General features: G+C 39.4%; 2 long non-coding RNA genes across 3 annotated transcripts in view; one reads left to right on the top strand and one right to left on the bottom strand.

Moving 5' to 3' along the window:
* Positions 1 to 21,980, bottom strand: part of LOC141783544 (uncharacterized) — a 67,570-nt gene extending 45,590 nt beyond the window's left edge. For both annotated transcript variants that reach the window (XR_012597288.1, XR_012597287.1), the window contains exon 1: positions 21,887 to 21,980. This is a non-coding gene — a long non-coding RNA (uncharacterized LOC141783544). The remainder of the gene's footprint in view (positions 1 to 21,886) is intronic.
* On the top strand, positions 4,787 to 7,249 carry LOC141783545 (uncharacterized). Its single transcript, XR_012597289.1, has 3 exons — positions 4,787 to 5,717; positions 5,826 to 7,037; positions 7,117 to 7,249. It is a non-coding gene; the product is annotated as an uncharacterized LOC141783545 (long non-coding RNA).
* Positions 21,981 to 22,882: the final 902 nt, after the last annotated feature.

Raw genomic sequence — 22,882 nt, 5'->3', positions numbered from 1 at the left:
GTGGGTTATGCGGATGTATTTGGAGCCCTGCCCGGATCATACCGCTTGAACCAAATCCACTGGCTGCCTCGTTCAGCCGCTTCTGAGATTGCTCTGATGGTCCGCCGCAGAGCCTGACCGTGGCATCCCAGCTCTTTCAGCAATCTGATGGTAGAAGAAGCCACGAATCCTCTGCATCCTACCTCCACTGGATAGACTTTGGTGTTCCAGCCTCGCTGCTTCGCTTCTGCTGCTAGCTCTGCGTAGTGCAGCTTCTTACGTTCGTAGGCCTCTTAAATTAAGTTTTCCCATGGAACTGTGAGCTCTACTATGTAAGCAGTCTTCAGTGAGGGGGACCAGAGTACTAAGTCTGGCCTGAGGTTGGTGGAAGCAATTTTATGTTAATTAAGGCAAAACAAAGACAGATTAGCTGTTAATTGACAAGCATCACGAGAGAGCCCCATCATGTGACAGGATGGATGGATTCAGAACAAACAGAACATACCACTAAAATGAATGTTCAAGAAGAAGGTGCCTTAAAATAATCTGAATCTCTGTCTCCTCCCCTCTAAATTGATGCCATAACGTCTGTTCAGTCTGTCAGTCGATTCAGGGACAGAGGAAGATGAAGACATCATGATGGGAAACATCAACAGGATCACTCTGCTGCTTCTCTGGCTCTCCTGTAGGTTCACATTCAAACTGGTCGCTAAAAGTCAAATCTATTGTTTCTGTGTTCTCAAAGCCTTTCTCTTTAAATGCAGGTCGTTCACGGAGCACTAAAGTCCATCAGGCTCCATCATCAATATTAGGAAGTCCTCATGTTCCAGCAACAATCAGCTGCAGCCATTCAATCAGTTCATACAATGTAATATTGTGGTACCAGCAGCCGATGGGTGAATCTGACCTTAAACTCATTGGATATTTATATACTACACTCCCAACCATGGAGGGTCCATTCAAAGAGTATTTCAATGTGACTGGAGACGGCTCAGCGAAATCTCAACTTCAAGTACTGAAGCCCAGACAGCCAGAAGACAGCGGCGTATATTACTGTGCAGCAAGTAGACACAGTGACTCAATGTTGCTCTCTCTTCGACAAAAACCCTCCCTGATAATCAGCCACATAAATTCACAACGAAGAAGAGCACAGCTGCATCCAACTGCAGCCTGCGGCAGGAAATCACCACTGATATCATCAGGATACCTGTGAGAACCAACACTGCAGGATACTGTACAAATCCACTGATGAAGACATTAGAAAAATAAAAAAAAATTAAATTCACCTATGTATGTGTCATGTTTTTTTTACGATTTTAAAATTGTTTTTTATGCCAGAATCAATATTTTGATATATATATATATATATCAATATATTGATATATATATTAGTTTATGCGGAGGTAGAAGAAAGTTACCGCTTTTATTGTTGTAGTCTGAGTAACGTGACGTCATATCCGTTCCGTATCCGTCAACCAAAACAAACCGCAGCGAGCCCAAACGTAAAAAAAGCAGAAAAAGGGTCCGCGTGGATACGACCTGCACCGTCACATTTTAAATCCAACATGGTAAACACTACACATCCAGCTAGGTAGAGAAACACTTTGGGTTTCACACATTACAAGTAAAAGCAAAGCTAGACATCATGGCTAAAGCTGCATGCTAACTCATTATTAGTAGTGCGGTGACGTGCGGTCCAGCCAGCCGCCACTCTCATCTCTGTGGTCAAATCGTCCGACGCTACAACTGTAGAGCACCCATATACTGACATTTATGTTAAATGCATTCAAACGGCCCCGATGGAGCTGACCATGGATGTAGAAAGAGAACGGAGCTAACGGGAGAGCTAGCGAGGCACTTGGAGGAAGTATACACCTGACTACATCTGGGTTTCAAAATAAGGTGTTGACAAAGGGAACTGTATATACAACATACACATGTGGAAATAAGATTGATTGGTTAGGAGTATAAAATATTACATGTCCCTTATAAATTAAAAAGAAAATACCACAAAGTTTTGATGGAATTGTCTTTATTTTGTGATTATTGGATTGCTGGAAAAAAAATTAATAAATAATGCCTGACAATGACTGATTTATTTGACTTCAAGACATCTCTGACTACATACATGCTGAAAATCAAACATTTCTACTGTATTAATTTAGATGTTTTCCAAAGTAAAAGTCCCTAGAAGTGCATGATTCAACTTTTTCCCATGGACTAGTGTTAAAAAAGTTAACAAAAATCACAATAAATCATAATATCGAATCGCAATACTTAAAAATCGCAATATCGAATCAGCACCCAAGTATCGTGATAGTATCGAATCGGGAGATAGGTGTATCGTCCCAGCTCTAAAAGACATGTGACGGCCCATAATGTCTGTGGACCCCTCCTCCTTTACATCCAGTCAGCTCTGTTCAGCTCACAGTCATCATTATAGTTTTGTTTTCATCTGCGTTAGGATCATGATAAGACTCCTCGTACATTTAGCAGCTCTGCCGTTCTGTTTAACAGGTAATATTACATTTCTACGTGTATATTTTAAGTATATTTTTTCCGTCACTAAAGCTGTTTGTTATATTTTGCAGATCTGTCAAAGAACAGTGTTCATCAGACTCCCACTGCCCTGATCAAACATCCTGAAGAAGAAGTCCAGATGAACTGCAGCCATTCAAACAGTGATTTTGATCTGATCCAGTGGTATAAACGGTCTGCTGGCAAAAATGATATGGTCCTAGTTGGCTATGTACGATTCACTTCTTTAGTTGTTGAACCTAAATTCATAGAAACTTATAATGTGAGTGGTGTTGGGGGAAGTCTGGCAAGTCTTCATATTCCAAAGCCGAGTCAATCCGAGGACGGAGCAGTGTATTTCTGTGCTGCCAGTAGAGCCACAGTGCTGCAAGAACCCTCCGCCTTCGACAAAAACCCTCTCTGATGCAGCCGGTTACACAAATTACCACATGAACCACAGATAAACCACAATGTGAATGACTGATATCAGACAGCTGGCTCACCATGAGACAGCTACACTCTTATTTCATCCATTAGGGTGCAGTGTTTCTCATCTTTTCTTTCTCACTCACTGTATCTGTACTAGAAAACAACACAACTAAATGAAAATTAACTTTTCTGTCCACATCTAAGTGTTGATAAAGAGAGCCAAATTGATAAATATGATATTAAGGTTAATTAAAAGGCTCTATTCGACGTTCAGAGCATTAATATAGCCGCAAGCAACTATTTGCTATGTAAAGATATACAATAGAGGAGTAATGTCTACCGTGCCCCACTGGCTAGCTTAGGGCTGCCACTCTGGACTGCTCTCATACGCCGGTTACAGCGGATAACCGCCCGTTGTCAACACCTTATTTTGAAACCCAGATGTAGTCACATGTGTATACTTCCTCCAAGTGCGTCGCTAGCTCTCCCGTTAGCTTCGTTCTCCTTCTACATCCATGGTCAGCTCCATTGAGACCGTTTGAATGCATTTAACATAAATATCAGTATATGGGTGCTCTGCAGGTGTAGCGTCCCGACCGACGGCATCATTTACACTAGTATGTTTCATTACTAGGGCTGTCAAAGTTAGCACGATAACGCGTTAACCCAAATTTGTTTTAATGCCACTAATTTCTTTAACGCATTAACGCAACTTGCGATTAAGCCCAGCCGTGTTTGATATTTGCTGTAGAGGGCTCAGTTTGAAAGCTGGAGTAAAGATCATATCATGATCATGGCAGGATCATAGCATCATATGAAACTAGAAAACCTAAGGAATTCTGCATGCGAGGCACTAACCGTGTCAGTTAACGGTTAATAATCGGTTAACGAGGGTCGGTTATCGGTTAATTTTAGCATCCCTACCTCTTACAGATCTCTGTCTGGCTATTATATTCGAGTCCACCTGCAGTAATGAAACATTTTGGAAAAATCGGTGGAGTTCCAACATAAAACTACCTACGAAACTATCAAACAATCCAGACAGATATCCTCTTCTGTTAGGGAAACTCATAAATACAGAGCAGAGGAGAACTGACAATGAAAGGACAGATAAATGTAAATATGATACCATAAATCACCTTTAATGTCACATCAGAAGACAACGCAGGCTATTCCTGTTTCCACACAGCACAGCTACACAACCACCAGAGAACTCAACAAAAACCAACACTGGATTCACTGTCACAGATAGAAACACAATAAGTACAATAACAATTTAGCTATTAACTCATTCTAACCAACACTGCCTCTTCCTCTTATTAAGATCACAGACTTTAATGGGAGGTTCCTTCTGAGTAGCATCGCAGTATTTAACCTCCCTCAGATACTCGTCACGTCTGCTGTGGCTGCTTCTCGTGTTAACAGGATCACTATGACGACTCAAGTTCTCATCACATTTGTAGTCTCGTCTCTGTGGCTTCAAGGTACAAACATACAGATTTTTGAATATACTGTATTTTCTAAAAGAGTAAGAGATTAGTAGATTTTCATGTTTGATTGAATACATGTATTTATTGTGTGGATTTAATTTTGTATACGCTGGGCTTCTTTGTTTAACCATCTTTTCCAATGTCTACATGTTTTTGCATGCACCAAAACAATTTTGCACACAAATTTTGGCTCACTGAATGTTGAAATGAGTAAAACATCTGACAAAACATGAAATATTTGTTAAATAGTTTATAAAACTTTTTAAGAAGGACTGCAAATTAGTTTTAAATTTTGTATTTTATTGGCTGATTTTATTATTATTGGCTGAACAAAAACTGGTGAGTGTATTAGAGACCAAGTGTTGGTTGTTATATCTGTCCAGTAGGTGGAGCTGGAGCTTCAGAAATACTCTCCAGTTAAACACACGCAGCACTGTGAAATATGATGTAGCTGGTATAGATTGACAGGAAGGTGTTGATAAAGAGTCTACAGTAAACAGAGACACTCAGTGATCTGTGTTCATTCAGACAGGAGGACAACATGGCAACACTACTCTTTTTGTCTTGGCTCATTAGTAATATTCACTTTTATCATTCAGGGATACCACTTTATGTAGAGTTTCTGCATTGATACATTTTTCTACGTGTTTGTCAACAAGGCACAGTAATCGATTAGTTGTTTGGTCTTTAAAATGTCAGAAAATCATTGTTTCCCAAAGCCCAAGATGACGTCCTCAAATGTCTTGTTTTGTCCACAACTCAAAGATATTCAGTTTACAGTCATAGAAGAGTAAAGAAACCAGAAAATATTCACATTTAAGAAGCTGGAATCTGAAAATTTTGACTTTTCTTTTCTTAAAAAGTTACTTAAACAGATTATTAAAATAGTTGGCGATTAATTAAATAGTTGACAACTAAACGATTGATCGATTAATTGTTGCAGCTCTACTGTGGTTTCCTTCTCCTTTATACTAAAACTGCCAATCCTTATCAGCATTTATGGTTATAAATTACACCTTGAACAGACTCCTCCCAGCCAGAAGCTTTCGTCTTTGCCAGCTGATGTATAGTGATGCTGTTTCTTCATCGCTTCCCTTTCCTATTCAAACCTTAGTCAGCTCAGTGGAGGCATCAGTTGAATCTCCAACACTAACAGAGTCACATCTAGTGAGCTGATGTGAGATCACAGCGAATTACATCTGGAAAACTGTCATATGCAGTCTGACATGTCATGTAAAGGGCTTTGAGTAGTTTTATTTTGAGTCAAAATGATCCGCTTTCTCCTCTTCTGTTGTCTGGCAGGTAAACACATTTTCAAATCCAATCAGCACATATAGGTGGAAATATTGTTTTCTCTCATAATCTATCATTATGTAACCAAGTTTGTTCTCTATTTTTGTTTTTATCCAGGTGTTAGTCTGGGTCTAGATGTCCGTCAGTCTTCCTCTGATCTCATCACAAAACCTGGAGACAAAGTGCATATTTTCTGCAGCCATGATAAAACTGACTACAGGGTGATACTCTGGTACCAGCGGTCACCTGGAGACACAGCTATGAAACTCGTTGGATACTTGTCCAATACAGATGTCACAATGGAAGAGCCATATAAAGAGGATTTTGATATGTCTGGAGATTTGACAGGAAGTACAGCAAAGAATGGCTCTCTTATATTCAACCTTGTAAAACAAGAGCACAGTGCAGTTTACTATTGTGCAGCTAGTAGAGCACGCTGACAAAAACCCCCTCTGAACTTTACAAAAACTCTGCACCATCTTTTGTCATCAGTGGTTTATAATAAGACCTGGAATAAACTGCTTCCAGACACCTGCTATTGTGGTTGTACTTTGGTTTGATGCAATCACATCATCATTAGCTAATACAACTAGAGTTGTTCTGATACCGATACCAGTATCAGAAGTGCGTCCGATACTGCCCAAAATTCAGTATTGGGTATCAGTGAGTACGCCAGTCTACACACTGATCCGATACCATAATGTATTAACCCAGAAAAAAAAGAAACTTGTTTAACCGGAAATAAATTCTTCTTCGCCGCTCCAAAACAGCAGCCTTCACTGTGCTGTCGCCATGGCAACCACTGTTTTAGAGCAACGAAGAAGAATTGATTGCAGGTAGTTTATCACGTGACGATAGCGTACAACAACAGTGCGGTGCTAGTAGAGAGTCTAATGGTAGTCAGGGTGAGGAAAATGTCAGCCATTTGGCAATATTTCACATTGGAATATCCAACAAGTAAAACGTCGATATGTCCAGTATGTACGGCTTCCGTTTCAAGTGGTGGAACTAGTGTTGCCAATGTCAACACCAGCAATCTTACAAAACATTTGAAGATGCATCATGCGAAAGAGTAGGACAAGTCGACATGTCAGCAATATCTTTTGTGGGGGAATCAAGACGATATAGATGTCAGTTTAATATGCAACTACATGAAGCCACTCCTCCTCTCTACATCATGTTTGCTTCCTCCTTAAATGTGACTCAGTTGAGAAAGAATCTGTCATCACTTAATACTGCATTTCATCTGTGACTTCACAGTAACTCAGTGCTCCATGTCAGATCTCTACATGATGATTAGATTTCTCTTTTGCCATTTCCTCCTCACAGGTAACAACTGACTCACTGGGAAGTCCTCTATATTTACCTTCACATCTAAAATCAATAACCTGTCCAACTCTATTTACAGCAGGTCTGTCTCTGGGGGTTCAGGTCCATCAGTCTCCCTCTGCTGCTATCAGAAAGGCTGGAGATGATGTGCAGCTTGTCTGTACCCACGGACAGCCGGACTACACGGTGATGCTGTGGTACCAGCAGTCACCTGGGGACAAGGATATGAAACTCATTGGACATATACAATATAGTTTCTTAAACTATGAAAAAGACATATATAAAGAGCATTTCAATATGAGTGGAGATTTAAGTGAAAATACAGCAAAGAACGGCTCTCTGTTTATAGTGAAGCTAAAAGAGTCGGAGCACAGTGCGACGTACTACTGTGCAGCTCGGTCTGCACGTTGAGGCAGATCTCCTTTAACCTACACAAAAACTAAACACCATCCTTTATCAGCTGTGGTTTGGAGTAAAAGACCTCCACCAGCCAGCTGCAGTCAAGGTTTCTGTCATGTGATTTCTACACATCACTTCCTCTTGTGTCTGCTGGCTTTCTTCATATTCAGTCTAGTCATATAGCCAGAGCAGACGCAGCAGAGTAACCTTCATCATCATCATTACTCTTCTTACAGAGAATTAAATCTGCAGAGACAGAACTAAAATGATTCCTTTTCTACTTTCTTATCTTATAGGTAATGTGAACGGTTATCTGGATCAACAAGTTTGTAGTTTGTTTTCATATTCAAGCAGATAAACCAGAGATTTGTATCTTTTTTTGTAGGTCTTTCTCTGGGGGTTCAGATCCATCAGTCTCCCTCTGAACTGATCAGAAAGGCTGGAGATGATGTGCAGCTTTTCTGCACGCATGGACAAACTGACTACAGAGCGATGCTGTGGTACCAGCGGTCACCTGGGGACACAGCTATGAAACTTGTTGGATATGGATATGTACAGTTCAGAAACGACAGCGTTGAAAAGCCGTTTAGAAAACATTTTAAATTAGGTGGAGATTTGAGTGATGACAAAACAAAAAATGACTCGCTTTCCATAGTCAATCTCAAAGCACTTGAACACACCGCAACGTACCTCTGTGCAGCAAGGGAAGCACAGTGCTTCAGATATCCATCTGCTCTTGACAAAAACCTCCTCACCTCGCCGCTCAAATGTAGGTGAAAGAGTAAATCATCTCTCCCCATGATCCTGTGATTATTGGTTTTTACTTTGATTTGCCAACTCATCAAACTCGTTTATCACGTTTATAATTTGTTACACTTGACTTCCCTTTCCTACTTTTAGACGTTTCAACAGCTTGTCTTTAATTCTTCAAACTCAACGATCGTGAACAGAACTTGAATTACAATTACCATCAAACCTTTCTGGATTAAACCTACAATAAGTATGTTATTGCACACAGCTGATGCATTTCAGGAAAAGGCAGTCTGAATGAAATAGAGTTTCTCAGCGCCATCTTATTCTCTGACTTCTCTACATCACTTCCTGTCCCTCCTTCTGATCCACAAAGCTCTGAAGAGATCCCAGTTGGTTCTTCACATTCAACATGACGCCACCTCATCTTGTCGTTTCCCTCATCACTGTGTTCTGGATTAAAGGTATTGTACATTCATGAAGCCATCTTTTTTTAAACATTTAATTAAATCAACCCTAATATTAACCAATCATTGATTGACTATTTCTTACTGCTGTTTTCCCAGTAATTAAATCCAAGGACACAAAGAGGTTTTATCCACTAGTGGCATTAAGACATTACAGCACTACTTAACATTGTGTCTTGATCTCTTTACAGGAGTTTACCTCAGTAAAGAAGAACAAGTGTTTCAGACTCCAACTGAGCTGTTATGGAAACCCGATGATAAAGTCAACCTGAACCTCACACATCTAATCCCAAACTATAACACTATTCTCTGGTACCAGCGCTCAGCAGGAGACACTTCCCTAAAGCTGATCGCCTACATATATTATAATGAAGTTAACGTTGAGCCAACATTTCAGAACCGCTTTAACATGAGTGGAGATGGAGAAAAAACAGCGTATCTTCACATGCTGAACCTGAGACACCCTGAAGACAGCGGAGAATATTTTGGAGCAGCTAGTATGCACAGTAATAAAAACAGTGACGCTCTCATACAAAAACCTTCATAATGATGCAGCAGATAACAACACACCAACAGGAAACCACTGAAACCATGTGACACACTATTAAACTACTGAAAAAGTCTTCATTGTACCTGTTGGTTCATTAGAAGATATGCTTTTGTTCCATTTTTTTCACTGCAGCACTGCACCCAAATGAGGTGGAAATTAAAGTAGTAAGAAAACGTAGGGGAATCAAGACGATATAGATGTCAGTTTAATATGCAACTACATGAAGCCACTCCTCCTTTCTACATCAGGTTTGCTTCCTCCTTAAATGTGACTCAGTTGAGAAAGAATCTGTCATCACTTAATACTGCATTTCATCTGTGACTTCACAGTAACTCAGTGCTCCATGTCAGATCTCTACATGATGATTAGATTTCTCTTTTGCCATTTCCTCCTCACAGGTAACAACTGACTCACTGGGAAGTCCTTTATATTTACCTTCACATCTAAAATCAATAATAATGTCCAACTCTATTTACAGCAGGTCTTTCTCTGGGGGTTCAGATCCATCAGTCTCCCTCTGAACTGATCAGAAAGGCTGGAGTGGATGTGCAGCTTTTCTGCACGCATGGACAAACTGACTACAGAGCGATGCTGTGGTACCAGCAGTCACCTGGGGACACGGCTATGAAACTTGTTGGATATGGATATTTAGAGTTCAGAAACGACAACGTTGAAAAGCCGTTTAGAAAACATTTTAAATTAGGCGGAGATTTGGGTGGTGAAACAAAAAATGGCTCGCTTTCCATAGTCAATCTAAAAGCACTTGAACACACCGCAACATACTTCTGTGCAGCAAGGGAAGCACAGTGCATCAAACATCCATCTGCTCTTGACAAAAACCTTCTCTCCCCTCCACTCAAATGTAGGTGAAAGAGTAAATCATTTGTCTCCATGATCCTGTGATTATTGGTTTTTACTTTGATTTGCCAACTCATCAAACTCGTTTATCACGTTTATAATTTGTTACACTTGACTTCCCTTTCCTACTTTTAGACGTTTCAACAGCTTGTCTTTAATTCTTCAAACTCAACGATCGTGAACAGAACTTGAATTACAATTACCATCAAACCTTTCTGGATTAAACCTACAATAAGTATGTTATTGCTCACAGCTGATGCATTTCAGGAAAAGGCAGACTGAATGAAATAAAGTTTCTCAGCGTCATCTTATTCTCTGACTTCTCTACATCACTTCCTGTCCCTCCTTCTGATCCACAAAGCTCTGAAGAGATCCCAGTTGGTTCTTCACATTCAACATGACGCCACCTCATCTTGTCGTTTCCCTCATCACTGTGTTCTGGATTAAAGGTATTGTACATTCATGAAGCCATCTTTTTTTAAACATTTAATTAAATCAACCCTAATATTAACCAATCATTGATTGACTATTTCTTACTGCTGTTTTCCCAGTAATTAAATCCAAGGACACAAAGAGGTTTTATCCACTAGTGGCATTAAGACATTACAGCACTACTTAACATTGTTTCTTGATCTCTTTACAGGAGTTTACCTCAGTAAAGAAGAACAAGTGTTTCAGACTCCAACTGAGCTGTTATGGAAACCCGATAATAAAGTCAACCTGAACCTCACACATCTAATCCCAAACTATGACACTATTCTCTGGTACCAGCGCTCAGCAGGAGACACTTCCCTAAAGCTGATCGCCTACATATATTATAAAGATGTTAAAGTTGAGCCAACATTTCAGAACCGCTTTAACATGAGTGGAGATGGAGAAAAAACAGCGTATCTTCACATGCTGAACCTGAAACACCCTGAAGACAGCGGAGAATATTTTGGAGCAGCTAGTATGCACAGTAATAAAAACAGTGACGCTCTCATACAAAAACCTCCATACTGATCCAGCAGATAACAACACACCAACAGGAAACCACTGAAACCATGTGACACACTATCAAACTACTGAAAAAAGTTCATTGTACCTGTTGGTTCATTAGAAGATATTCCTTTGTTCCATTTATTTCACTGCAGCACTGCACCCAAATGAGCTGGAAATTAAAGTAGTAAAAAAACGTAGGAGAATCAAGACGATATAGATGTCAGTTTAATATGCAACTACATGAAGCCACTCCTCCTTTCTACATCAGGTTTGCTTCCTCCTTAAATGTGACTCAGTTGAGAAAGAATCTGTCATCACTTAATACTGCATTTCATCTGTGACTTCACAGTAACTCAGTGCTCCATGTCAGATCTCTACATGATGATTAGATTTCTCTTTTGCCATTTCCTCCTCACAGGTAACAACTGACTCACTGGGAAGTCCTCTCTATTTACCTTCACATCTAAAATCAATAATAATGTCCAACTCTATTTACAGCAGGTCTTTCTCTGGGGGTTCAGATCCATCAGTCTCCCTCTGAACTGATCAGAAAGGCTGGAGATGATGTGCTGCTTTTCTGCACGCATGGACAAACTGACTACGAAGTGATGCTGTGGTACCAGCGGTCACCTGGGGACACGGCTATGAAACTTGTTGGATATGGATATCTAGAGTTCAGAAACGACAACGTTGAAAAGCCGTTTAGAAAACATTTTAAATTAGGAGGAGATTTGAGTGGTGACAAAACAAAAAATGGCTCGCTTTCCATAGTGAATCTAAAAGCATTTGAACACACCGCAACGTACTTCTGTGCAGCAAGGGAAGCACAGTGCATCAAACATCCATCTGCTCTTGACAAAAACCTCCTCACATCTCCACTCAAATGTAGGTGAAAGAGTAAATCATTTCTCTCCATGATCCTGTGATTATTGGTTTTTACTTTGATTTGCCAACTCATCAAACTCGTTTATCACGTTTATAATTTGTTACACTTGACTTCCCTTTCCTACTTTTAGACGTTTCAACAGCTTGTTATTAACTCTTCAAACTCAACACTCGTAAACAGAGCTTGAATTACAATTACCATCATATCTTTCTGGATTAAATCTACAATAAGTATGTTATTGCTCACAGCTAAAGCCTTAAATATTCTCAGCTAATCATCAGTACCCGGCCACTATTTGCTACTCAACTGCAAGGAAACCAAGTTTCTACAGCAGCAAAAACCTAAAAAAGCAAAAACACATAATAATAATTAGGGCTGGACAATATATAAATATTATATCGATATTGTGATGTCGTCTTAGATTTGGGATATCTTAATATCGTAATATGGCATAAGTGTTGTCTTTTCCTGGTTTTAAAGGCTAGGTTACAGTAAAGTGATGTCATTTTCTGAACTTACCAGCTGTTCTATTATTTGTTTTTTACATTTAGTCATTATATCCACATTACTGATGATTATTTATCAAAAATCTCATTGTGTAAATATTTTGTGAAATTGCAAATCTGCTCAGTAAATACCTTGAAGTGTAATTGTTGTACTTTAACAAAAAGAAAGGCAGAGTTTTCCTGCGTTTCAGGAAAAGGCAGTCTGAATGAAATAAAGTTTCTCAGCGTCATCTTATTCTCTGACTTCTCTACATCACTTCCTGTCCCTCCTTCTGATCCACAAAGCTCTGAAGAGATCCCAGTTGGTTCTTCACATTCAACATGACGCCATCTCATCTTGTCGTTTCCCTCATCACTGTGTTCTGGATTAAAGGTATTGTACATTCATGAAGCCATCTTTTTTTAAACATTTAATTAAATTAACCCTAATATTAACCAATCATTGATTGTCTATTTCTTACTGCTGTTTTCCCAGTAATTAAATCCAAGGACACAAAGAGGTTTTATCCACTAGTGGCATTAAGACATTACAGCACTACTTAACATTGTGTCTTGATCTCTTTACAGGAGTTCACCTCAGTAAAGAAGAACAAGTGTTTCAGACTCCAACTGATCTGTTTTGGAAACCCGATAATAAAGTCAACCTGAACCTCACACATCTAATCCCAAACTATGACGTTATTCTCTGGTACCAGCGCTCAGCAGGAGACACTTCCCTAAAGCTGATTGCCTACATATATTATGAAAATGTTAACATTGAGCCGACATTTCAGAACCGCTTTAACGTGAGTGGAGATGGAAGGAAAGCAGCGTATCTTCACATGCTGAACCTGAAACACCCTGAAGACAGCGGAGAATATTTTGGAGCAGCTAGTATGCACAGTAATAAAAACAGTGACGCTCTCATACAAAAACCTTCATAATGATCCAGCAGATAACAACACACCAACAGGAAACCACTGAAACCATGTGACACACTATCAAACTACTGACAAAAGTCTTCATTGTACCTGTTGGTTCATTAGAAGATATTCTTTTGTTCCATTTATTTCACTGCACCGAAATGAGGTGGAAATTAAAGTGGTAAAAAAACGTACTAAAGATCACGATAATAGTCCTACATATATTTACAAAATGTAATAATAATGTAATGTGCAGCATAAAATACGGTGTTCACTTTTAGGAATAAGGGGTCGGGGTTCAACCTGTAGCGCTCTCAGTGCTCTTCCGCTCACTGTTGGGACCGCCGTGACCAGAGTGATCACCACCAATGCACTGTCTGCACTCAGCATCACTCAGTATCTCCTCTCCTCGTCCCTCTGTGGGCACATGAGTGTTCAAATACCTCAAAGTCACGTTTGCAGGCCCTCTCCCCCTAAACGGCGGCGTTTTGATGGTGATGTCTCTGCGCATTACACACCATCTCTCCAGCAGTGCCCAAGCGCAAGCCCGTGCAAGCGACGAAGATGTTTTATTTATCACGCCGGTGTCGGAGCAATACTCGGTACCGGCCGATACCGCAAGTTCAGGTATGAAAACCGGTATCGGGAAGGAAAAAATGTTATCTAAATACAACTGTGTTTCTCTTTTATTAAACCAGACATGTACAATTTCTAAAATAAAATGAAGTCTGTCAAAAGCAATATCTTTTGTGGAGGAATCAAGACGATATAGATGTCAGTTTAATATGCAACTACATGAAGCCACTCCTCCTTTCTACATCATGTTTGCTTCCTCCCTAAATATGACTCAGTTGAGAAAGAATCTGTCATCACTTAATACTGCATCTGTGACTTCACAGTAACTCAGTGCTCCATGTCAGATCTCTCCATGATGATTAGATTTCTCTTTTGCCATTTCCTCCTCACAGGTAACAACTGACTCACTGGGAAGTCGCAGAAATGGTGTACTTGCCTATTGCAAATCTGCGCAGTAAATACCTTGAAGTGTAATTGTTGTAATTTAAATAAAAAAAGAAAGGCAGAGTTTTCCTGCGTTTCAGGAAAAGGCAGTCTGAATGAAATAGAGTTTCTCAGCGTCATCTTATTCTCTGACTTCTCTACATCACTTCCTGTCCCTCCTTCTGATCCACAAAGCTCTGAAGAGATCCCAGTTGGTTCTTCACATTCAACATGACGCCACCTCATCTTGTCGTTTCCCTCATCACTGTGTTCTGGATTAAAGGTATTGTACATTCATGAAGCCATCTTTTTTTAAACATTTAATTAAATCAACCCTAATATTAACCAATCATTGATTGACTATTTCTTACTGCTGTTTTCCCAGTAATTAAATCCAAGCACACAATGAGGTTTTATCCACTAGTGGCATTAAGACATTACAGCACTACTTAACATTGTTTCTTGATCTCTTTACAGGAGTTTACCTCAGTAAAGAAGAACAAGTGTTTCAGACTCCAACTGATCTGTTATGGAAACCCGATGATAAAGTCAAACTGAACCTCACACATCTAATCCCGAGCTATGACACAATTCTCTGGTACCAGCGCTCAGCAGGAGACACTTCCCTAAAGCTGATTGCCTACATGCGTTATAAAGAGGCTAAAATTGAGCCAACATTTCAGAACCGCTTTAACATGAGTGGAGATGGAGAAAAAACAGCGTATCTTCACATGCTGAACCTGAGACACCCTGAAGACAGCGGAGAATATTTTGGAGCAGCTAGTATGCACAGTAATAAAAACAGTGACGCTCTCATACAAAAACCTTCATAATGATGCAGCAGATAACAACACACCAACAGGAAACCACTGAAACCATGTGACACACTATCAAACTACTGAAAAAAAGTCTTCATTGTACCTGTTGGTTCATTAGAAGATATTCTTTTGTTCCATTTATTTCACTGCAGCACTGCACCCAAATGAGGTGGAAATTAAAGTGGTAAAAATACGTACGAAAGATCACGATAATAGTCCTACATGTATTTACAAAATGTAATAATAATGTAATGTGCAGCATTAAATACAGAGTTCACTTTGAAGAAAAGGATTAAAATGATCAGGATATATTCAAAGTTTCGCTCAGATATGGGGTCGAGGTTCAACCTGTAGCGCTCTCAGTGCTCTTCCGGTCACTGATGGGACCGCCGTGAGCAGAGTGATCACCACCAATGCACTGTCTGCACTCAGCATCACTCAGTATCTCCTCTCCTCGTCCCTCTGTGGGCGCGTGAGTGTTCAAATACCTCAAAGTCACGTTTGCGGCCTTCTCCCCCTAAACGGCGGCGTTTTGATGGTGATGTCTCTGCGCATTACACACCATCTCTCCAGCAGTGCCCAAGCGCAAGCCCGTGCAAGCGACGAAGATGTTTTATTTATCACGCTAGTATCGGATCAGTACTCGTTATCTAAATACAACTGTGTTTCTCTTTTATTAAACCAGACACGTACAATTTCTAAAATAAAATGAAGTCTGTCAAAAGCAATATCTTCTGTGGAGGAATCAAGACGATATAGATGTCAGTTTAATATGCAACTACATGAAGCCACTCCTCCTTTCTACATCACGTTTGCTTCCTCCCTAAATATGACTCAGTTGAGAAAGAATCTGTCATCACTTAATACTGCATCTGTGACTTCACAGTAACTCAGTGCTCCATGTCAGATCTCTCCATGATGATTAGATTTCTCTTTTGCCATTTCCTCCTCACAGGTAACAACTGACTCACTGGGAAGTTGCAGAAATGGTGTACTTGCATATTGCAAATCTGCTCAGTAAATACCTTGAAGGGTAATTGTTGTAATTTAACAAAAAGAAAGGCAGAGTTTTCCTGCGTTTCAGGAAAAGGCAGTCTGAATGAAATAGAGTTTCTCAGCGTCATCTTATTCTCTGACTTCTCTACATCACTTCCTGTCCCTCCTTCTGATCCACAAAGCTCTGAAGAGATCCCAGTTGGTTCTTCACATTCAACATGACGCCACCTCATCTTGTCGTTTCCCTCATCACTGTGTTCTGGATTAAAGGTATTGTACATTCATGAAGCCATCTTTTTTTAAACATTTAATTAAATTAACCCTAATATTAACCAATCATTGATTGACTATTTCTTACTGCTGTTTTCCCAGTAATTAAATCCAAGGACACAAAGAGGTTTTATCCACTAGTGGCATTAAGACATTACAGCACTACTTAACATTGTGTCTTGATCTCTTTACAGGAGTTTACCTCAGTAAAGAAGAACAAGTGTTTCAGACTCCAACTGATCTGTTATGGAAACCCGATGATAAAGTCAACCTGAACCTCACACATCTAATCCCGAGCTATGACACTATTCTCTGGTACCAGCGCTCAGCAGGAGACACTTCCCTAAAGCTGATTGCCTACATGCGTTATAAAGAGGCTAAAATTGAGCCGCCATTTCAGAACCGCTTTAACATGAGTGGAGATGGAGAAAAAACAGCGTATCTTCACATGCTGAACCTGAGACACCCTGAAGACAGCGGAGAATATTTTGGAGCAGCTAGTATGCACAGTAATAAAAACAGTGACGCTCTCATACAAAAACCTTCATAATGATGCAGCAGATAACACACCAACAGGAAACCACTGAAACCATGTGACACACTATCAAACTACTGAAAAAAAGTCTTCATTGTACCTGTTGGTTCATTAGAAGATATTCTTTTGTTCCATTTATTTCACTGCAGCACTGCACCCAAATGAGGTGGAAATTAAAGTGGTAAAAATACGTACGAAAGATCACGATAATAGTCCTACATGTATTTACAAAATGTAATAATAATGTAATGTGCAGCATTAAATACAGAGTTCACTTTGAAGAAAAGGATTAAAATGATCAGGATATATTCAAAGTTTCGCTCAGATATGGGGTCGAGGTTCAACCTGTAGCGCTCTCAGTGCTCTTCCGGTCACTGATGGGACCGCCGTGAGCAGAGTGATCACCACCAATGCACTGTCTGCACTCAGCATCACTCAGTATCTCCTCTCCTCGTCCCTCTGTGGGCGCGTGAGTGTTCAAATACCTCAAAGTCACGTTTGCGGCCTTCTCCCCCTAAACGGCGGCGTTTTGATGGTGATGTCTCTGCGCATTACACACCATCTCTCCAGCAGTGCCCAAGCGCAAGCCCGTGCAAGCGACGAAGATGTTTTATTTATCACGCTAGTATCGGATCAGTACTCGTTATCTAAATACAACTGTGTTTCTCTTTTATTAAACCAGACACGTACAATTTCTAAAATAAAATGAAGTCTGTCAAAAGCAATATCTTCTGTGGAGGAATCAAGACGATATAGATGTCAGTTTAATATGCAACTACATGAAGCCACTCCTCCTCTCTACATCACGTTTGCTTCCTCCCTAAATATGACTCAGTTGAGAAAGAATCTGTCATCACTTAATACTGCATCTGTGACTTCACAGTAACTCAGTGCTCCATGTCAGATCTCTCCATGATGATTAGATTTCTCTTTTGCCATTTCCTCCTCACAGGTAACAACTGACTCACTGGGAAGTTGCAGAAATGGTGTACTTGCATATTGCAAATCTGCTCAGTAAATACCTTGAAGGGTAATTGTTGTAATTTAACAAAAAGAAAGGCAGAGTTTTCCTGCGTTTCAGGAAAAGGCAGTCTGAATGAAATAGAGTTTCTCAGCGTCATCTTATTCTCTGACTTCTCTACATCACTTCCTGTCCCTCCTTCTGATCCACAAAGCTCTGAAGAGATCCCAGTTGGTTCTTCACATTCAACATGACGCCACCTCATCTTGTCGTTTCCCTCATCACTGTGTTCTGGATTAAAGGTATTGTACATTCATGAAGCCATCTTTTTTTAAACATTTAATTAAATTAACCCTAATATTAACCAATCATTGATTGACTATTTCTTACTGCTGTTTTCCCAGTAATTAAATCCAAGCACACAATGAGGTTTTATCCACTAGTGGCATTAAGACATTACAGCACTACTTAACATTGTGTCTTGATCTCTTTACAGGAGTTTACCTCAGTAAAGAAGAACAAGTGTTTCAGACTCCAACTGATCTGTTATGGAAACCCGATGATAAAGTCAACCTGAACCTCACACATCTAATCCCAAACTATAACACTATTCTCTGGTACCAGCGCTCAGCAGGAGACACTTCCCTAAAGCTGATCGCCTACATGTCTTATAAAGAGGCTAAAATTGAGCCACCATTTCAGAACCGCTTTAACGTGAGTGGAGATGGAGAAAAAACAGCGTATCTTCACATGCTGAACCTGAGACACCCTGAAGACAGCGGAGAATATTTTGGAGCAGCTAGTATGCACAGTAATAAAAACAGTGACGCTCTCATACAAAAACCTTCATAATGATCCAGCAGATAACACACCAACAGGAAACCACTGAAACCATGTGACACACTATCAAACTACTGACAAAAGTCTTCATTGTACCTGTTGGTTCATTAGAAGATATTCTTTTGTTCCATTTATTTCACTGCAGCACTGCACCCAAATGAGGTGGAAATTAAAGTAGTAACAAAACGTACTAAAGATCACGATAATAGTCCTACATGTATTTACAAAATGTAATAATAATGTAATGTGCAGCATAAAATTCACTTTTAAGAAAAGGATTAAAATGATCAGGATATATTCAAAGCTTCGCTCGGATATGGGGTGGGGGTTCAACCTGTAGCGCTCTCAGTGCTCTTCCGGTCACTGTTGGGACCGCCGTGACCAGAGTGATCGCACTGTCTGCACTCAGCATCACTCAGTATCAGTAAAAAATGCAGATCTCATGAATTATTTGGACTATACTCAAAATTTGAGGAATAATGTTGATGGATTATCACAGACCGGTATATGTCAAAGTTTATATATTAAATATCAAATATCAAATGTCAAATATTAAATATAAAAAAAATGTTTAAAGACAGTGTGACAGTGTGTATTTTGCAAAGACCATAAGGGAACCATCCATGTAATTTGGGGGAAATTAGGTGAAAGACATCCATATTTATGATATAATGAAGTTTGAAAACGTGTCAAATCTGACCCGAAGACAACAGGAGGGTTATGCATGTCTGTAATCTAGAGGGCATAAAAGAAATAATACAATAATATCCATGTTTTTGTTGGAGACGACTGACCTCTTGCAGCCATAATGTAAATAATGACCTCTCTCAGTAGGTGAGAGAAGTGTGACATTTTTATCAGGTCTTAAAAAGGAGGTTCATTTTCAGATCATTGTAATTAAGAAAGCAAAATATAGTAGAGCAGGGTCCTGAAGAAAAGATTCAACCGATAGGTGGAGGCACAGCACATGGTATGCAGCTTTTATCAAGAGGATGTGGTGATGAATTAACCCCAACACCACCTCTACACCCTGAGACTTATCATTCTCAGGGAAATACATTCTCTCATCAGTGCCTGACGATGTCTTCATCTGTGCAAACCTTTGTTTATTTCTTCATCTGTTTTTATTGTAAGATCTCAAATGTCATCCTGAATTACATAAAAGTAGTCACTACATATATTATAATAAGATGCTAAACAGTCACGCTAAAATTGATATTTTCTCGTTTTTGTTTTGCATTAATAACATTTTCTAAATCTGCTTTCTCTACAGGTCAGGTGAGCGCTGTTACATTTGACCAATCTCCTCCCCAGATAGTGAAAGAGAGCGCTGTGGTACAGATTAAGTGCAGCCACGAGGACACTACCCTCACAACAATGCTCTGGTATCAGCAAAGAAAGGTCCAGGACAATCTGTCTATGACCCTCATTGGGTATGGATATGCAAACAGCCTCCAAACCCATGAGGATCAGTTTAAAGAACGGTTCAACCTGACAAGAGAAAACACAGTGAGAGGAGCTCTGATTATACGCAAAGCAGACCTGTCAGACTCAGCTGTGTATTTCTGCGCTGCCAGTACACAGTGATGTGGTTTAATGCCACTCCCTCACTAAAAACCCTCATCTTTTCACATGACACAGTGTCTCTCTCTTTATACAGACTCTCACTGAAGGAGGCCGTTTCTGTCACAGCAGAGCAAACCTGGAGGATGTCTCCAACTGTGATTGGTTTTCTTCTCATCTTGCTTCCATGTAATGACATTAACTGCAAAAATAACTATTTCATTGTGTTGCTAATTTTATTTTTCACCATGGCTTCTATAACGACTACTTTCCAAATCTGTTTTTCCCACAGATGGAGCTAAAAGTGTGAAGTTTCAGCCGTCTCATCCAAGAATAGTCAACGACACAACCAGAGTGGAAATTAATTGCAGTCATGATGATAGCAACATGTATGTAATGCTCTGGTACCAGCAAAGAGAGAGAGGTTTGATGAGCTTGATTGGAAACAGCTACAGTGGCAGTGAACCCGTCCATGAGAAGCAGTTTGAATATCGGTTCAAGATAACACGACTAAACATTCAAACAGGAGCTCTGATTATTAACAGTGTGAACCTATCAGACTCAGCTGTGTATTTCTGCGCTGCCAGTACACAGTGATGTGGTTTAATGGCACCCCAACACTAAAAACCCTGCTCTCTGTTTCCTCTGTTGTTTTCATCCTGAGAGAAATGCTGCTACAATTGGCTTCAAACTGCTAAATTACTGCTCTGACAACAGAGACTGATTTTAAACAGAATGAAAATAATGTAGTTCTTCCTCAAAGAATCAAACATGAAAGCATTCAAGTCATTTTACTAATAAGTAACACTTAAAGCACACAATGAAATGGGCTGGAATTTATGGCTGCAATATACAGGCAGATTGTATTACAAGTGTATTTCATCAGAAGAAATCAATTTCAGATTCCCCCAATTTAAACAAATCAAGTGCTACCATTTACAAAAACACTACAACAAATAAGTCCTCAAAAAAGGAAACTATGATTTTTGTTGTAATTATGAACTTTAAATGTACATTCAGTCAGCCACAGTGAACAGACCTATGTTGTGAATAAAGAGTATGTTTCTCTAATAACTCCCCACAAGCAAACACACAACCTACAACCTAGGAGACATATTGAATCTTTTGGGTAGATTAGTATTAAGTTACTTAACCATACAGTATGTATTCATATTTCACCAAAATCATCAGCATGAAAGGATCATACAAGTACCAAACGACCAAAAGAAAAGCTCAGCCACTCCAAAAAATAATTCACAATCAATCCCACAAACTATGCAAAACGTCCGTCCAAAAAAGTGAAACAAAATTATTTCTATTCTACTGTCGTATTCTACCAAAATGGCTTGTGTTGAACAATCAAATATAAATACAATATGCGTTTTCAGTCCAAAATGGCGGCAGCGGATGTTGTCAAAAAACACCGGAGTTTCGTCTCTGTACTTCTATACTCTTTGGAAACGTTAACCTGCAGCCAACCAAGCAGGCAAACACTGACTGAACAAAACCAAAACATCAGCTTGTAATAAAACTACAGCTACATGTTAGCAGTAGCAAGAAACTCTTACCTTAGTGTGGTGAAGCTGTAATTCCCCAAAAAGCCAAAAGCAGAACAGGAAAACTTCAGACGACCGTTGATGTGAGGAGTCTGAATAACGGTAGATGAGAACAAATAAAACGTTAATGTTCCACAAAACTAAAGGACCCCAAACAGTAACGTTAGCTAGCTTAGATCAGTAAGTAGCTGACTGTCATCTATTAAACTCTGTGAGCAAAAAGAAATAGCAGAGAAGCACTGTTCACTATCCAAACGTTACCTTCATAACGGTTAGAAAACCAAATATCATAACTGTTAGTTAGCTTAGCCCAGGGGTCAGGGGTCAGCAACCTGCAGCTGTGGAGCCACTGTGGATTTACAAAAATGGAAATGAATAACTGTTTTTTGTTTACATTTTCATTTTTATTTATCATTGTTGTAGGTCTATGGTACGATGGCACGACGGAGTATTAGGGCCACATTGAGGAAAAATAATAAATCTGAGATTTCGAGAATAAAGTCATAATATTACGAGAATAGAGTCACAAGTTTATGAGAAAAAAAGTTGTAATATTATGAGAATAAAGTTATAAGTTTAAGAGAAAAAAGTCGGAGTATTATGAGAATAAAGGCAATATTATAAAGTAGTAATTTTACGAGTTATTTTCTTTTTAGTCTCGTAATATATAAAAAAAAATCTTGTAAAGTTATGACTTTATTCTCATAATATTACAACTTTTTTTATCCTAAAGTTATGACTTTATTCTTGTAATATGACTTTTTTTCTCGTAAAGTTATGACTTTATTCTGGTAATCTCTGAGGTTTTTTCCTCAAAGTGGCCCTAATACTCTGTAGTACATCTGCTCTTTGGCCCTCACTGCATTAGACTTATATACTATATACTTAGACTATAAACTGTGTCACCTTCATCACAATGCTCAAATGTTTTGCAGCTCCAGACAGATCTTTTATTTATTATTTTGCCTAAAACGTCTCTTTTGATAGTAAATGTCTCTTTTGATAGTA

Source organism: Sebastes fasciatus, chromosome 15, assembly GCF_043250625.1.
Source record: "Sebastes fasciatus isolate fSebFas1 chromosome 15, fSebFas1.pri, whole genome shotgun sequence".
Taxonomy (NCBI): domain Eukaryota; kingdom Metazoa; phylum Chordata; class Actinopteri; order Perciformes; family Sebastidae; genus Sebastes; species Sebastes fasciatus.
This window is presented reverse-complemented; position numbering and strand designations above follow the sequence as displayed.